This window comes from Cajanus cajan, chromosome 11, assembly GCF_000230855.2.
Source record: "Cajanus cajan strain Asha chromosome 11, NIPB_CcT2T_4, whole genome shotgun sequence".
Taxonomy (NCBI): Eukaryota; Viridiplantae; Streptophyta; class Magnoliopsida; order Fabales; family Fabaceae; genus Cajanus; species Cajanus cajan.
The window spans coordinates 9,042,283-9,061,129 of NC_138527.1; the positions used below are offsets into that span (position 1 = coordinate 9,042,283).

The 18,847-nt window shown below is 41.2% G+C and overlaps 1 pseudogene; it reads left to right on the forward strand.

Annotated features, from left to right (window-relative positions):
* The first annotated feature begins 5,796 nt into the window (after positions 1-5,796).
* Positions 5,797-15,961, forward strand: LOC145953338 (secreted RxLR effector protein 161 pseudogene; annotated as a pseudogene).
* The last annotated feature ends 2,886 nt before the right edge of the window (positions 15,962-18,847 follow it).

Genomic DNA, 18,847 nt, shown 5'->3' on the forward strand with positions numbered 1-18,847 from the left:
GGATTTCTTTTATCCATGATGGCACTTATTGATGCCAAGAAAAGGTGCTCCAAGCTGTCATGCACACTTCCACATAAAAATGATGCGGGTTTATTGATTATTAAGACGATTTTAACCTCACTTATGTTTATTCAAACAGGGTTAAATGACGTGGTTTAGAATTTTATTGCAAGCAAGAAAAGAAGCAATAAAGAATTAATGAAGAATGATTTTATTATAATCATGATGGAAACATGTGCCCTATCGAGGCTCGGGGGTCGGGCTGTCCCCGAGGAGTGATCTCTAATAGTCACTGAATTTACACATCCCTATTAGAAGGAAAAGGACACTTGATGACGACAGCTGGCCTTGACGTTTGTGAACCAGCCTTCCTAAAGATCTGGCTTAAAGAACGTCGAGAAGGATCTTGATTCCTCTTCGTTCTTTGATCTTTAATAGGGTTGTATCCTAACCCTTGTTTCCCCGGATTGTCCTTGATAATGGGTAGCTCCGGGATTCCTTGGGAGTACTTGCCTAATCCTTGTCCTGGCAAGTATCCGTTCTTTGTGAGCATATGAGCTACCTTCTTCATTTCTCGGGGAAACGTTTCAACATTGGCAATTTCCAATGCTTGGAAGGCGGTTTCCAAAGCTTCCTCTGCTGCATCCACATAAGGTATGTTGGATGGCTTGCTGATGAGTATGTCATCTTCAGCTTGTACAGTCACCAGTTTGTCACCCACTATGAACTTGACTTTCTGGTGGAGCGTAGAAGGAATAGCTTTCGCATCATGAATCCAAGGTCGGCCGAGGAGACAGCTGTATGCGGGAGTGATATCCATCACTTGAAATTCGACGTTGAAGATAGTGGGTCCAATTTGGATTGGAAGATTGATCTCTCCCACCACTTCTCTTTTAGATCCATCGAAGGCTCGAACGATCATGTTGCTCGGGCACATTTGGATTCCCTTGATTGCCAATTGCTTGAGCGTTCTTTTTGGCATTACGTCCAAGGAAGATCCATTATCTACCAAGACTTTTAGCGATGTGATACTCCTTGCACTTTATAGAGATGTGCAAGGGCTTGTTGTGGTTTGATCCCTCGGTGGGGATTTCTTCATCGATGAAGGTGAGGTGATCATTAGCCGTGATATGACTAACAATCCCCTCAAACTTGTCTTGGGAGATAGTGTGCGACACGTATGCCTCGTTCAAGACTTTCAACAGAGCTTGCCGATGCGGTTCGGAGCATAGGATCAACGACAACAGAGTAATCTTTGCTGGCGTCTTATGAAGTTGATCCATGATGGAATACTCGCTCTGTCGGATATATTTTAACAGCTTGTCTGTCTCCTCCTCGGATTCCTTATTTTCTCAGTTTTCTTTTCTTCTTTTTCTTTATTCTTGGGGGCTTTATCATGAAGATCTTCGGGAGTGTAGATCCTGCCACTCCTAGTCATGCCCCCAAGTCCAGCGATGTTGGAGATATCGCTGTCGGCAGAAGAGTGGATGTCGTATATCCACGGCACAGCCTTATTTGATTCGTAGGGGAAAGGTCTTGGAGCGGTGATCCTTAATGGTGTCGAACCTTCCCCTTTATTCGTCTTGATTACCAACAACGGAGTTGATGTGCGCTTGCTTGGCGCGGTTGTTGGCTTACACTTGATGACGAACGGCGTGCGACCCATTTTTGAACATACGCATCGATTTAATCCTTTCTTTTTATTTATGTTTATTACTGAATTACTAGGAGGGATGTATGAAATGAATGATTCCTAGATCCCTCCATGATCTATATGCATGAGATGATGATGTTGAATATGCATGCATTGTGTTTATTGAACTAAGCATTATCATGTTTTTAGGATTTTCCTAAGATGATGCATGATATTGCTTGGTTTGGGTAAATACATATTTTTCTTTAGAATATTTTGTATCTTTTTTTTTGTATTTTTTTTTTGGGTGAAAAGGGAAACTACCTATATGAATGCAATGAAGGTAGATGTTAACACCATGTACTAGAAGATCTTTATTTCTATTTATTCTTTTTATTTAAAAAAGAATGTTGTATGTTTAAAAGGTGCAAATGTATGCTCATACAATGTCACATAAAAATGCACAAACAATTCACTCATCCACGAACAGTCACGAGCGAATCACGAGGTAGGGGTCTCCTGCAGAAAAGTGCATATTCAAGGAGGATCTAACTGTTCTCACTTGGTCAAAGGCCCCCAAGGTGCCCCCATTATAGGGACCCAATTCCTCTTGTCGTAGGTCGATGGAAAGCTCCAACGCACCGTCGGACTCAAGTTCATGGTTATCACCTTGAGTGATGTTTTCCGACAACGGTCTCATAGGCTCCTATAAACCCATCAACCGGCCGTACTAACATCCACTCCCTATGGATTACCACTCATGCCCCCGGGTATAGAGGGAACTGTTGTGTGCAAAGGTTTGTGTGCAATTTTATTTCAAACAATTGCGGAAAATTAAACATACAACAGTTATTAAAGCCAAATAGATAAACATGTTATCATACAAGTGAGGGGTAATAAAGTAATTTTAACTATTATTTGTTAAAAATAATCTGTCACTAAATGGGACTGACTCTCGAGGCTTCCCCAGTGGAGTCGCCATCTGTCGCCACCGGCCCGAAACGGGCTTTCGGCATTCGCGAAGGATGGTTGGACTCGTTTATTTGTTTAAAAATATGGATTGCTAGAATGACGTATTCTCAAACTGAGACCTTGTCAAACGAGCAATTTTATTAAATGATTCACCAATCCATATTAATCCCAAGCGGGACCCTCCATGGATTAGTGGTTTTCGCAAAAGGAGGGTTCGTGGAGTCGCCACCAATGTTTTACTCAAAACATTGGAAAAAGGGATAAGGCAATTGATTTTATAAATCAACTTTGGCCATTACAACCAGAGTTGGGTAAGGGAGTCGGTTACGCGTGGGGAAGGTGTTAGCACCCCACAGCGCCCCTTTCGGGTTCCCTATGACAGATTATTTCTAAAATAACAGCGTAAAATTACTAAATTACCCCTATTTATTATAAGCGATTATAAATTAACTATCTACATGATGACAGTTAAATATACAAACAGAAAGCAGTAAAAGGAAGGATTTTAAGAAGAAAACCTTTGAAGCGTGCTTTTATATATTTCGTAAAACTGGGAAGCTTTTTGGCGTTCCCTCGCTCTACAAGCCCGCTCGCTCCCTCCTATAAAATTTTGACTACGGAAATCCGGAGGATTTCCCTTCGACTAGGTTCGAATCTCCAAGCTAAGTGCTCGGAATTCCAGAACTTCGTCGGATCGACTCCCAGAGAGATTTCTAGGGCAGAACACTGCTCAAAAACCCCAGAATACTCAAGGAGGGAGTCAAAACTGAGTGAAAAAAGTGTGGAATGACGTCCAATTGACGTCATATTTATAGGGAATAGGCGCAATACGGCCTACAGGGGCAATACGGCCGTATTGAAATTTTTGAACTTCAATACGGTCGTATTGAAGTTCAATACGGTCGTATTGAAATTCAGAAATTTCAATGCGCCCGTATTGAGTTCGCTGCGGTTGTATTGAAGTGTCAATACGGTCGTATTGACTTCAGTACGGCCGTATTGAAGTTTCAGAAACTTCAATACGCCGTATTGAGTTCACTACGGCCGTATTGAAGCTTCAATACGGCCGTATTAAGTTCAGTACGGCCGTATTGGGCTTCATTCCCTCCACTTCCTTATTTTTGAGCTATCCTAAGACCTCTAGACCTACAGAGAACCCTCCTAGGGCCTTCCAGGAGTCCTTCTGGCTGATCTTCCTTCAGTCTTCGAGAGTCTTCAAGCTTTATTTCCGACCCGGACAATTTTAGGGGTCTACAAGGCTCAACACACCACCAAGTCCACCTTGGATTATGTTCACTCGGATTGTTGGGGGCCCTCTCGAGTACCTTCACTTGGAGGAGGTAGATATTTTCTCTCTATCATAGATGACTATTCTAGGATGACTTGGATATTCATTATGAAGCACAAAAACCAAGCATTCAAATACTTTAAAGAATGGAAAATTTTGGTTGAAAATCAAACTGGTAAAAGGATAAAAAGGCTCAGAACTGATAACGGTTTGGAGTTTTGTTCTGCTGAGTTTAATGACTATTGCAAGAAAGAAGGGATTGTAAGGCAATACACGGTCAGGAACACTCCTCAACAGAATGGAGTAGCTGAAAGCATGAACAAAACGTTGCTGGAAAAAGCAAGATGTTTGTTGTCCAATGCTGGCTTGACCAAAAGTTTTTGGGCTGAGGCTGTGAACATAACATGCTACCTGGTCAATAGATCACCCTCCACTGCTATAGGTTGTAAGACACCTACTGAGGTATGGTCCACTAAACCTGCAAACTATTCAATTCTTAGAATTTTTGGTTGTCATGCATACTATCATGTAAATGAAGGGAAGCTTGAACCTAGATCTAGGAAAGGTTTGTTCATGGGTTATGGAGATGGAGTGAAAGGGTATAGAATCTGGTCACCTTCTGAAAATAAGATTATTCTTAGTAGATATGTTATTTTTGATGAATCCCACATGTTTCACCCGAGATTGGAGTTTTCTGTTACAGGAAAGATAGAAAATGCAGTCAAACAAGTGGAGGCTAAAACTACTTCAAGTATAACTCAGAACAAGGAGTTAGAAGATGAAGCATTCGAAAATTCTCAAGAAGAACAAAACAAAGATAATGATGTTGATCAACAAGAGGTAACTTTAAGGACTCAATCTGAAACCAAGCCTAGTCAAAGACCTCGAAGGCAATACAAACCCCCTATGAGATATGGTTTTGAAGACATGGTTGCCTATACTTTACATGTAGCAGAAGAAATGGACTCACCCGAGCCTACCACCTACAAGGAAGCTATAAATCATGAAGATTCAGAGAACTGGATCCTTTCCATGGGTGAGGAAATGGAATCACTTCAGAAGAATCAAACCTGGAAGCTTATCAAGCCACCTAAGGGAAGACATGTTGTTGGATGCAAATGGATATTCAAAAGGAAATCTGGAATTCCCGATATTGAAACAGTAAGGTACAAAGCACGTTTAGTTGCTAAAGGGTTCAACCAAAAGGAAGGTGTGGACTACAACGAAATTTTCTCACCTGTTGTGAGACATACCTCCATAAGAGTTCTGTTGGCCCTTGTAGCTTGTCAAGACCTAGAACTTGAGCAATTAGATGTGAAGACAGCTTTCTTACATGGAAAGCTAGAAGAAGATATATTAATGAAACAGCCAGAGGGTTTTGTGAGTCAAGGAAAAGAGGACTATGTTTGTCAGTTGCAAAGGTCTCTATATGGGTTAAAGCAGTCACCTAGACAATGGTACAAAAGGTTTGACAACTTTATGATCAGCAAAGGGTTCAAGAGGAGTCCCTATGATTGCTGCGTTTATCACAACAAGGTGGAGGATGGGTCTATGATATATCTTTTACTCTATGTAGATGATATGCTGATACCTGCCCGAGACACAAATGCTATACAAAATCTGAAGACTCTCCTAAATGGAGAATTTGATATGAAGGACTTAGGAGCTGCCAAGAAGATCCTAGGGATGGAAATCTACCGTGATAGGACTCAAAAGAAGGTTTTCTTGTCACAAAAGGAATACATACAAAAAAATATTGCTTCGTTTTGGAATGAACAATACAAAACCCTTAAGCACTCCTTTGTCAACCAGAGAGAGATTATCAGCTATTTTTCAGACTCAATCTGAAACTGACTTGGATTATATGTCACGAGTACCTTATGCAAGTGTTGTAGGGAGTCTAATGTATGACATGTTATGCACAAGACCTGATCTTGCTTATGCAGTCAGTGTTGTGAGCAGGTATCTGAATCAACCACAGAAAGAACATTGGAAAGTTGTCAAGAGGATATTCCGGTACTGTCGCCACCGGCCCGAAACGGGCTTTCGGCATTCGCGAAGGATGGTTGGACTCGTTTGTTTTTAAAAAACGTGGATTGCTAGAATGACTTATTCTCAAACTGAGACCTCGTCAAACGAGCAATTTTATTAAAAAGGCTCACCAATCCATATTAATCCCAAGCGGGACCCTCCATGGATTAATGGTTTTCGCAAAAGGAGGGTTCGTGGAGTCGCCACCAATGTTTTACTCAAAACATTGGAAAAAGGGATAAGGCAATTGATTTAAAAATCAACTTTGGCCACTACAACCAGAGTTGGGTAAGGGAGTCGGTTACGCGTGGGGAAGGTGTTAGCACCCCACGGCGCCCCTTTCGGGTTCCCTATGACAGATTATTTTTAAAAGAACAGTATAAAATTACTAAATTACCCCTATTTATTCTAAGCAATTATAAATTGACTATCTACATGATGACAGTTTAAATATGCACACAGAAAGCAGTAAAAGGAAGGATTGAAGGGAAACCTCTTGAAGCGTGCTTTTATATATTGCAAAGAACTGGGAAGCGTTTTGGCGTTCCCTCGCTCTACAAGCCCGCTCCTCGCTCTCCTAGAACAAAATTTTAACTAAGGGAATCAAAAAGATTTCCCCTCGACTAGGTTCGATCCTCAAGCAAAATGGCTCGGGGCTCAAGAACTTCGTCGGATCGACTCCCAGAGAGATTTCTAGGGCAGAACACTGCTCAAAAACCCCAGAATACTCAAGGAGGGAGTCAAAACTGAGTGAAAAAGTGTGGAATGACGTCCAATTGACGTCATATTTATAGGGAATAGGCGCAATACGGCCTACAGGGGCAATACGGCCGTATTGAAATTTTTGAACTTCAATACGGTCGTATTGAAGTTCAATACGGTCGTATTGAAATTCAGAAATTTCAATACGCCCGTATTGAGTTCGCTGCGGTTGTATTGAAGTGTCAATACGGTCGTATTGACTTCAGTACGACCGTATTGAAGTGTCAATACGGTCGTATTGACTTTAGTACGGCCGTATTGGGCTTTTTCCCTCCACTTCCTTATTTTGAGCTATTCTAAGACCTCTAGACCTACAGAGAACCCTCCTAGGGCCTTCGAGGAGTCCTTCTGGCTGATTATCCTTCAGTCTTCGAGAGTCTTCAAGCTTTATTTCCGACCCGGACAATTTTAGGGGTCTACAGCTGCCCCCCCTTTACTTAGTCGGACGGCCTTTTGGTGTATCGGCTGACAAGTAAAGGAGTTGACCCAATTGTCCGGGTATTGTGCCGACCTTCTGACTTGTAGCGTCTTCCGGTGGAAAAATGTTGAGTAGCCTCCCCAGGTGGGTGCATACCTCGGCGCTTCTGACATCCTCGGTAGCTGAGTTTACCTTCTCCAAGGTCAACTTCACTCGACGCCCGAGCCGGAAGTTGGACATCAACGCGCCTCTGATGACGATGATGGTTGAGTACCGCCTCTCCAGGCTTAGCTTCACTCTTTGTTCGAGCCGGAAGCTAAGTATCCTTGTGACGACGGTGAGCAGTATGAGTTTTGCCTCTCCAGGCCTAGTCTCGCTCTTTGTTCGAGCCGGAAACCAAGCACCTTTGTGACGACGGTGAGCAGTGTGAGTTTTGCCTCTCCAGGCCTTGCTTTGCTTGTTGCCCAAGCTGGAAGCTGTAAGTACCGTCTCTCCAGGCTTAGCTTCACTCTTCGTTTGAGCCGGAAGCTAAGTACCTTTGTGACAACGGTAAGTGGTGAGTACCCCTTTTCCAGAGATAGCTTCGCTCATTGCCCGAGCCGGAAGCTGCATACCTCCGTGTTTGTGACGACGGGGGTAGCGTGAATATCTCCTTTCCAGGGATTCGTGATGATTTTGTCTCCACAGTCCACGATGCTGCTTCGACGGTTGTTTTTTGATTTTGTGCCACTAAGGGCTGGATAACGCAGGGATCCGTCTAGGGGATGTGCAGTTACTCATAGGTTCTTGTGTCCCAACTTTCCATTGCGTAGTTGGTTCCCACTGGGGAATTTCTGATTCCTTTGGGTGCAGACACAAAGATGCTCTTTCTGATGTGAGCGGTGCCTTATGATTGGCTGACGTCCTTTCGACGTTGGTGGAGTATCCCGGTTATCCTTGTTCGGGTGTCTCTTTTGGTTTTCTGATTTTGCTGCCTCTGTGTAGGTTGTTATCCACTGGGGGATTTTGTCGTTGATTTTGATTAGCCTCTTCTGTTAGGCGTATCAGCTTGACGTTCAATGATTGGCTGAGAGCCAGATTCCACTTGGGGAATGATTATTGATTTTTTTTATTTTTTTATTTTTTTCTCCTTCTACAGGGATGCCTCTTGAGTAGGCGACTGGGGATTTGGGGATCTTATGTATCCCAGAGTATTATTTAGGAAGCCTCTACAGGCTTAGCCTCACTCGACACTTGAGTTGGAGAGCTATCTTCACTGAGGAAGTTTAAGTCCTTTGACTTGGATATTCTGCTTGGGTGATCGTGCTTCCATTGGGAATGTCGTCGATCTTGCTTTGATAGCTCTTGCTGGTGATTTTGAGTCCAAGAGCGTGAGTTGAGGTTTCTCTGGGGAGTATTATTTCTGTGAGCCTCTCCAGGCTCAATTATTCTGTACAGTTGGGGGATGAGGAGTATTGTTTCGGCAAGCCTCTCCAGGCTCAGTTATTCTGTGCAAACTGATTGTTGGGTTTTCTGTATCCTTGCCTTTTTTATTTTTTGGCTTTTTCTGTATTTTGCCTTTTTTTATGTTTTTGGCTTTTGCTGTACAGAATTTAAATTGCTAGAGAATTTTGATTTCAAAAGTGGCAAATTTCATTAAAAATGAATTTGTACAAGAAAAATTTGAGAAATGGGGCTAAGCCCAACCAAACTAGTACATGAAAAAGCAATAAAACAGAAGCCAGTCTTCACTCCTCTGCTGGCGGGTCCTGTGGCGAGTCCGGGAAGCGGCGATGCATCCAGACGGAGAGGTTGTCGAACCCCTGCACCAAGGTATCTAGTCGAGCATCGGTACTCTGCTGCCATGTACCGACACTATGCTGAAAAGCATCGAATCGCGTGTCGATGCTCTGCTGAAAAGCATCGAATCGCGTGTCAATGCTCTGCTGCAGTGTGTCGAAGCGGGCGTCAAAGTATCCCCTGTCCGACCGTGACGTGCTAGCCTCTGGCTGCGGGGTGTCGCCTCCCTCAAAGTCGAGGTTGTTGAGGAGGTCGTCGAAGGTCTCGAGGCCATCTACTCGCACAAACCCCCCTCCTGGCGATCTAGCGATGATCTTCATGTTAATCAGGGTGGAAGCACCAATCAACTTTGGCGCCAATGCCCCTGGCTCTGCACCATCGGGACATCCCCATGTCTCCGCCAGCTGTGAGAGGAGTGGGGCAACCAAGATGTACCCCTGTCTGGACTCTCCTCCCTCTCGTACTCCAAACTTCTTCACGTGCTCAAGGAAGAAATATCCAGGATTGGCCTTCCGGCCGGTGGCCATGCAATATAAGGCCAGCAGATCCGGTCGTGTAATCGACTCCTGACTCTTGGACCTGCCATGAATAGTACTGGTGAGGATCTTGTGACAGATCCTAAGAGCAGTCGGGAGCCGGGAGCCCTTCACCCCTGAATGATAATCCCGTCGGCCAGTGAGCAAACTCCACATCTCAACCGGAGTCCACTGATCAGGCCACTCGCATATGGCATCTCGGAATGCCAGCTGATCAGTGCGGCTGAAAAATCCTGCCTGGACGTTGAACTCGTCCAACGTCAGCGTGCGGTATCCTTCATTCATCCAGAAATCCACCGCGCAAACATCCTCCCCATAGCTGTTAGTCGACTCCGTGACGCCGACTGTAGCCAAGAACTCCTTCGTGGCCGTCAAATATAGCTGGGATGGTGGATTAAGGACAAATCCCCATCCTATGGCGTCGAAGTAGTTCCTGACATCATTTTCCAAGCCCACTGCTTGGAGAAGCTCAAAATCGAGCACTCTTGACGGCTCGATGGTGAACGTCTCTATAAGCTGTAGCCGGTCCCGGTGTCGATCTGTCATTACACGTCTGGCTGGGGCTCTCTGCCTTTTGCGAGAAGATTCTGCCATTTCCGATAATCTCTGTAGGAATGCACTCACAAGCAAGGAATGTGGAGAATGAAGAAAGGTATGCAAAATGAGGGAGGGGAAGTCTTTATTTATAAGCAGAATTCCGCCAATACGGCCCGTATTGGATTCAATACGGCCGTATTGGCCTGTCCGTTGATGTACAAAGTTTACAATCAATACGGACCGTATTGGATTGAATACGACCGTATTGGGGTTTAGTACGGGCGTACTGGATCTTAATACGCCCGTATTGGAGTTGAAACGTTGTTCTTAACGTTAACTCCAATACGACCGTATTAATACCAATACGGGCGTATTGGATTTTTCTGGTTTATGATTTTTTTTTTTTTTTTTTTTTTTTTTTTTTAAATAAACAGAGAATAAGTGATCTTCTAGTACACCTATCATCTGTATGCATGTATGCAAATGAGATGCACCTAATTCTATTTGATTCAGTTTTTCAAAAGAATTAATCGATGCGTTCTTTGTTTGGATCTTGCCATTCCTCCAGACAGACTGTGCTTTGCCAATTTCTGTAACCGAGGAACGATGTGTATTTTGATTTTTGGTGTTATCAACCAAATGATTCTCCCTTCCTTTAGAAGATGTGTCAACCCTCCTATTGACCACTATATCTCCATGTTTCCACTAGATTATTCAAAAATCGTTGGGGACAAGAGAGAAAAGAAGGAAAAGGTATATTTTTCAAAAGTTTGTGTTTTAGAGGGGATTGTTTTATTTTTGAAAAATGGATTTTGTAAGAATGGCTGGCCAATGGCAGGCTTATTGTGTTTAGGTTTGTTCGATTAAACATTTATGAAGTTAAGCACATCTTCTTTATTAATGATTGTGCTTTGACAACTTGGATAGCTTTTCTTGAGCTCCTTGTTGAATTCAATTGATGGTACCATCACGGATTTATTTTGTCCCCTTTTTTGACGGCCCTAACTTTTGCCTAAAACACCCATTTGTGATGTCTTAGCGGGCTTTTGTTTTTGTTCATTATTTTGTAACCCTAATTTTTGCCTAGGTTACCCTTTTGTGGGATTCCTAGTGGGTCTTTTGCTCTTATTTTTGCGCAGTCCCCTTTTTGGGTTTTCTGCCGAGCTTATCATCTTTAGGATTTCTTTATCCATGATGGCACTTATTGATGCCAAGAAAAGGTGCTCCAAGCTGTCATGCACATTTCCACATAAAAATGATGCGGGTTTATTGATTATTAAGACGATTTTAACCTCACTTATGTTCGTTCAAACAGGGTTAAATAATGTGGTCTAGAACTTTATTGTAAGCAAGAAAAGAATCAATAAGAAATTAATGAAGAATGATTTTATTATAATCATGATGGAAACATGTGCCCTATCGAGGCTCGGGGGTCGGGCTGTCCCCGAGGAGTGATCTCTAATAGTCACTGAATTTACACATCCCTATCGGAAGGAAAAAAACATTTTGACGACAACGACCGGCCTTGACGCTTGTGAACCGGCCTTCCTAAAGATCTGGCTTAAAGAACGTCGAGAAGGATCTTGATTCCTCTTCGTTCTTTGATCTTTAACAGGGTTGTATCCTAACCCTTGTTTTCCCGGATTGTCCTTGATAATGGGTAGCTCCGGGATTCCTTGGGAGTCCTTGCCTAATCCTTGTCCTGGCAAGTATCCGTTCTTTGTGAGCATATGAGCTACCTTCTTCATTTCTCGGGGAAACGTTTCGACATTGGCGATTTCCAATGCTTGGAAGGCGGTTTCTAAAGCTTCCTCCGCTGCATCCACGTAAGGTATGGTGGATGGTTTGCTGATGAGTATGTCATCTTCAGCTTGTACAATCACCAGTTTGTCATCCACTATGAACTTGACTTTCTGGTGGAGCGTAGAGGGTACAGCTTTCACATCATGAATCCAAGGTCGGCCAAGGAGACAGCTGTATGCCGGAGTAATGTCCATCACTTGGAATTCGACATTAAAGATAGTGGGTCCAATTTGGATTGGAAGATTGATCTCTCCCACCACTTCTCTTTTAGAACCGTCGAAGGCTCGAACGATCATGTTGCTCGGGCGCATTTGGATTCCCTTGATTGCCACTTGCTCGAGCGCTCTTTTTGGCTTTACGTTCAAGGAAGATCCATTATCTACCAAGACTTTAGCGATGTGATACTCCTTGCACTTTATAGAGATGTGCAAGGGCTTGTTGTGGTTTGATCCCTCGGCGGGGATTTCTTCATCGATGAAGGTGAGGTGATCATTAGCCTTGATGTGACTAACAATCCCCTCAAACTCGTCTTGGGAGATAGTGTGCGACACGTATGCCTCGTTCAAGACTTTCAACAGAGCTTGCCGATGCGGTTCGGAGCTTAGGATCAACGACAATAGGGTAATCTTTGCGGGCGTCCTATGAAGTTGATCCACGATGGAATACTCGCTCTGTCGAATATACTTTAACAGCTCGTCTGTCTCCTCCTCGGATTCTTTTTCCTCGGTTTTATTTTCTTCTTTTTCTTTATTCTTGGGGGCTTTGTTATGAAGATCATCGGGAGTGTAGATCCTACCACTCCTAGTCATGCCCCCAAGTCCAGCGATGTTGGAGATATCGCTGTCGGCAGAAGAGTGGATGTCGTATATCCACGGCACAGCCTTATTTGATTTGTAAGGGAAAGGCCTTGGAACTGTGATCCTTAATGGTGTTGGACCTTCCCCTTTGTTCGTCTTGATTACCAACAACGGAGTTGATGTGCGCTCGATTGGCACGGTTGTTGGCTTACACTTGATAACGAACGGCGTGCGATCCATTCTTTGAACATACGCATCGATTATTTCTTTCTTTTTATTAATGTTTATTAATGGATTACTAGGAGAGATGTATGAATGACTCCTAGATCTCTCCATGATCTATATGCATGATATGAGATGATGAGGTTGAATATGCATGCATAGTGTTTATTCAACTAAGCATTATCATGTTTTTAGGATGTTCCTAAGATGATGCATGATATTGCTTGGTTTGGATAAATAACCCTTTTTTCTTTTTTTGGGTATTTTTTATTTTATATATTTTTTGTATTTTTTGGGTGAAAAGGGAAACTACCTATATGAATGTGATGAAGGTAGATGTTAACACCGTATAATGGAAGATTCTTATTCCTATTTATTCTTATTTTTAAAAGAATAGGAATGTTGTATGTTTAAAGAAATGCAATGTATGCTCAAACAATTTCACATAAACAATGCACAAACAATTCACTCATCCACGAACAGTCACGAGCGAATCACGAGGTAGGGGTCTCCTGCAGAAAAGTGCATATTCAAGGAGGATCTAACTGTTCTCACTTGGTCAAAGGCCCCCAAGGTGCCCCCATTATAGGGACCCAATTCCTCTCATCGTAGGTCGATGGAAAGCTCCAACGCACCGTCGGACTCAAGTTCATGGTTATCACCTTGAGTGATGTTTTCCGACAACGGTCTACGGGCACCTATAGACCCATTCGACAACCGGCCGTACTAACATCCACTCCCTATGGTTAATCACTCATGCCCCCGGGTATAGAGGGAACTGTTGTGTGCAAAGGTTTGTGTACAGTTTGTATTTCAAACAATTGCGGAATTTAAACATACAACAGTTATTTAAAAGCCACATAGATAAACATGTTATCATACAAGTGAGGGGTAATGAAGTAATTTTAACTATTATTTGTTAAAATAATCTGTCACTAAATGGGACTGACTCTCGAAGCTTCCCCAGTGGAGTCGCCATCTGTCGCCACCGGCCCGAAACGGGCTTTCGGCATTCGCGAAGGATGGTTGGACTCGTTTGTTTTTAAAAAACGTGGATTGCTAGAATGACTTATTCTCAAACTGAGACCTCGTCAAACGAGCAATTTTATTAAAAAGGCTCACCAATCCATATTAATCCCAAGCGGGACCCTCCATGGATTAATGGTTTTCGCAAAAGGAGGGTTCGTGGAGTCGCCACCAATGTTTTACTCAAAACATTGGAAAAAGGGATAAGGCAATTGATTTAAAAATCAACTTTGGCCACTACAACCAGAGTTGGGTAAGGGAGTCGGTTACGCGTGGGGAAGGTGTTAGCACCCCACGGCGCCCCTTTCGGGTTCCCTATGACAGATTATTTTTAAAAGAACAGTATAAAATTACTAAATTACCCCTATTTATTCTAAGCAATTATAAATTGACTATCTACATGATGACAGTTTAAATATGCACACAGAAAGCAGTAAAAGGAAGGATTGAAGGGAAACCTCTTGAAGCGTGCTTTTATATATTGCAAAGAACTGGGAAGCGTTTTGGCGTTCCCTCGCTCTACAAGCCCGCTCCTCGCTCTCCTAGAACAAAATTTTAACTAAGGGAATCAAAAAGATTTCCCCTCGACTAGGTTCGATCCTCAAGCAAAATGGCTCGGGGCTCAAGAACTTCGTCGGATCGACTCCCAGAGAGATTTCTAGGGCAGAACACTGCTCAAAAACCCCAGAATACTCAAGGAGGGAGTCAAAACTGAGTGAAAAAGTGTGGAATGACGTCCAATTGACGTCATATTTATAGGGAATAGGCGCAATACGGCCTACAGGGGCAATACGGCCGTATTGAAATTTTTGAACTTCAATACGGTCGTATTGAAGTTCAATACGGTCGTATTGAAATTCAGAAATTTCAATACGCCCGTATTGAGTTCGCTGCGGTTGTATTGAAGTGTCAATACGGTCGTATTGACTTCAGTACGACCGTATTGAAGTGTCAATACGGTCGTATTGACTTTAGTACGGCCGTATTGGGCTTTTTCCCTCCACTTCCTTATTTTGAGCTATTCTAAGACCTCTAGACCTACAGAGAACCCTCCTAGGGCCTTCGAGGAGTCCTTCTGGCTGATTATCCTTCAGTCTTCGAGAGTCTTCAAGCTTTATTTCCGACCCGGACAATTTTAGGGGTCTACAGGTACTTGAGAGGAACACTAGACATTGGACTCATTTATGGAACCTGCACAAATTGTCACCTGGCTGGATACTCAGATGCATATTATGCTGCTGATTTGGATGGAAGGAAATCAATCACAGGTTATGCGTTCACTCTTGGAAACTATTTGGTGAGTTGGAAAGCCACATTACAACCTTCTGTTGCTCTATCTACAACAGAAGCAGAGTATATGGCTTTAACAGAAGCTGCAAAAGAGGGGATATGGCTGAAAGGACTAGTAACTGATTTAGGCATCATTCAAGAGGTATGAGGTAGATTACACACTCCCCTTTACCTCGATGAACGGTTGATGAAGGACGTTGATCTCCGGGGTGTTCTCGTATGAGGTATGGATCTCCTTCCTATGAGCATATGCACAATATGAAAAATGAAAAGCGTAAATAAAATAACTCTCATAACCTACTTTTTGCAAACTTAACTCACACTTAACTGTTCAGTAAAAATACTTGAACCATAGTTCTCATTTCCTTTCCATAAAATATTAACACTTATAAATAAATAATATATCAAATAAACATATTTCTCCCAACCCAAATAATTATAACAAAAAATAATAATTAATAATTAACAAATATATAATACATAAAATAAATACATTTCTCCTCGTACCATTATAATTAAAATAAAATATACAAATATTCTTAGCAAAAACAAGTTTTTCTCTAAATACTTATTATTACAAAATATCATACATATTTCTCTAATAAATAGTATGCAAAACAATATTTTCAATTATTTATTATTTAATTAAAATGCTCATAATTACTAAAAGCCTATAAAATATCTTATTAAATCCTTTAATTAATCAAAATATACTTTTAATAGTTTTAGAAAACTTGGGTGTTATAGTTTCAACCGAGAATGTAAAACATTTGAATTGTAGTGGAATGATTTAATTATGCCCAGGGTTCAAATGTAAATGAAGCCAAGAAGAGTGGGGTATACTTGAAGGAAGAAGGGTCAAGTTGATGGAAGAGCATGGGCTAAAGGCCTAACCACTAGAGCCATGGCCAGGAGATTACTTGAAGACTTGTCTGTTTCAGAGCTTAGTGGGCCCAATGGGCTTGGTGGGCCTAGGGTGCTTCTCACTTGGACTTTAATTGATTAAACACCATGTCTTATTACATTTTCTTAGCATAGGAAGTTACTTTGATATTGGTCTTGTATTTTGACCATAGATTAAGGTTCTTTATTTTTGGGCTTGTATTTGGGCTTCATGGGCTTTGGGCTTTTGATACCCAATATTGGGCTCATTCTTCTTCTTGTAATTTTTGCTATTCATTGTATTTCTTTGACCAATGTATTTCGGTCATTAGATTAGGTTTATATGAAGTATACATTAATAGGTGCATTAGGGTTCATTCATATGTCATTTAGAAGTAATTTGAATTGAATTTGAGTCACATGGAATGCATGGGGAGGATCCGGCCATGTGAGCTCCAAATTCACTTCAAATAACTCCCAAATGACATTAGGATGAAGGTACCATCCGATTTAGTCATTTAATTGGCTGAAGTTTGAATTTCAAATTCAAATTTGAAAATTCAAACTTGGCGCCAATTGTGTCTACTAGGATTGGCGCCAACTTGACCTAATTTTTCACCTATAAGTGTAGCTCTCCCACCTTGTACAAACACTTTTGATATTATAGAATTTCTGATTGCATTTCAGCAATTCTCAAGAGTCACCGAAGTTCTAAGAGAGAGCAAGAGAGAGTGCCTTTAAAACACCTTAGGAAACCCTAGTTCCTTCTCTTTGAAGTCAGCAATCTCTTGATTGCTTGAGCTTGGATGCTTCCTTCAAGGCTTAAGCCTTTCAATCCGCGAGTTCTCATCCTTATAAAGTGTGCAACACTTTGGACCTTTCTCCTTTGAAGAAGATCCGTGCCTAGGAGAAGCAAAGGAGGAGTCCATTCATCACTTCTTCTTCCTTCTTCTATCATTTTTGGTATCAAGAGCAAGGTCTTCAAGGAGATAAGTTGCTTCAACTTTTGTGTCCGTGTCTTGTGCTGTTCTTGTGTGTTCTTGTGTCTTAATTTGAGTTTCATTTTCGTATCTATATTGTTTTGGTGTTCTTGTGTTTCATAGATCCATTATTGATTGTTTTGATTTTCTTCCACAATCAATGTTTAGGACTTATTTTCTTGTGCTTATTTTTGCTTTTATTTGAGTCTCTCCATTTCCTTGTATGTGTCCGTGATTGGACCTCATTCATTGCATTAGAATTTTTGTTTTGAATCTTTTTTTTGTCTTAGAAGTTTGTGTTTAGTCCTTATATGTTGCAAATTCCTTGAATAGCATGTTTAACCTAGTTTTATTTTGAATTGTGTGTCTACATTTTGTTCTCGGTTTGTTCTCATTATTGCCTACCTATATGTGCTTTTTCTTTTACCTTATTGTGTTCATAATTTTCTATTAGTTCTAGCAAATTTCTTTAGAGTTAGTTTTCCATTTTGTACTTAAGTTTTCAATTCACTTTCCATTGAAAATTCTCAAAAAAAAATTTGTGTTACTCAAAATCTCAAGTGTAATCCTACTTCTAGTGCACTACTCTAAAAACTAGTGCACTAGTTTCATCATTTTCACTTGAATTTTTGGTTAACTTGTAGTCTCGGTTTCTATAGCTTGGAATCATAAAAAAAAATTGAAACAAAAGGCAAATACTTCTCTAGAATCTTAATTTGAATATAGAAAAAGAAAGAATAAAAAAAAATAGTTAAAGCAATTTAAATTGAAAAGGTCGAGAGGTGTTCATTGACAAAATTTCACTTGATTCCTTGTTATTGTTTTGACTACTATTTGGTTTATACTTATCCAATTGCTTTCAATTTTTTTTTGTTTTGTTCATCTACTCTAGTACCTATCTAGGAACCTTCCTAACTGAGTGCTAGCCTTCTTTGGAGTCTTAATTTTCAGTTTTACTTATTGAACTTCTTTGAGTCTTGTCATATACACCTATTACTCTTCATTTTTTGGTATAAGCTTTTCAAATTGTGCTTTGTTGCTTGTCTAGTTTTCTTTCATTAAATTCCCTGTGCTGGAAGTGGCCTTAAATCCTTCCTTAAGGATCAAGCATTGACTCAACAAAGAGTAGGAAAGTTTTGGACACTAATACCACAAAATTTGACCTAATTTAGTGACCAAACTTTTCCTAAACTTCCTTCACTTGAGTGACCATTCCTTTCACCTTGTGAGCAGCCACCATTAATCTCTTTTTTTGTGTTTATTGTGCAGGTCCAGGAGCATCATTATTCAGGGGTTAGTGGCGGATTAAAACATTCACACAAGTGTTAGACATTGGACAACAAAATCCATCACTAACTTGGTCACCAAAACCGCCATTTATTGCTTTCTAGGCTAGTTTAAATTTTGCAATCTCTTTTGTATTTTTAAACCAATTTGTAAAGCTTGGAGGGAGTATTAAGAAGCTGGTCAGGTATATCTAACTCCTTAATGGCCTTCTCACGTGTAGTACTAGTGGAAGTGGCTTGGAAATTTCATATGTTTCAAGCTTCCACTTAGGGTTATACGACTAGCTACTTATCCTTGCTTCTTTTAAGTTTCTTGTCCATAATTGTGTTTAATTTTCTGCCCTAATTCGTCTAGAATTGTGTAGTTTTAATTGCTCACGTTTAGTTAGCTTCAAGAACAAACAATTTGTGAAAAACATACAAAAATTTTTGTGAAAAGTTTTGGGGAATTGGAAGTACGATAAAGGAGTTTAGTGATTTCCACTTGAAAAGGCTTGGTTATTAAGTGGCTCTTTGTAGCTCACCTCCCTTGATAGTGCAACTTGTACACTTAGACTCCTAAGTGTTATTTTCATTCCTAGAAAATACCAAAAATATTTTCTATC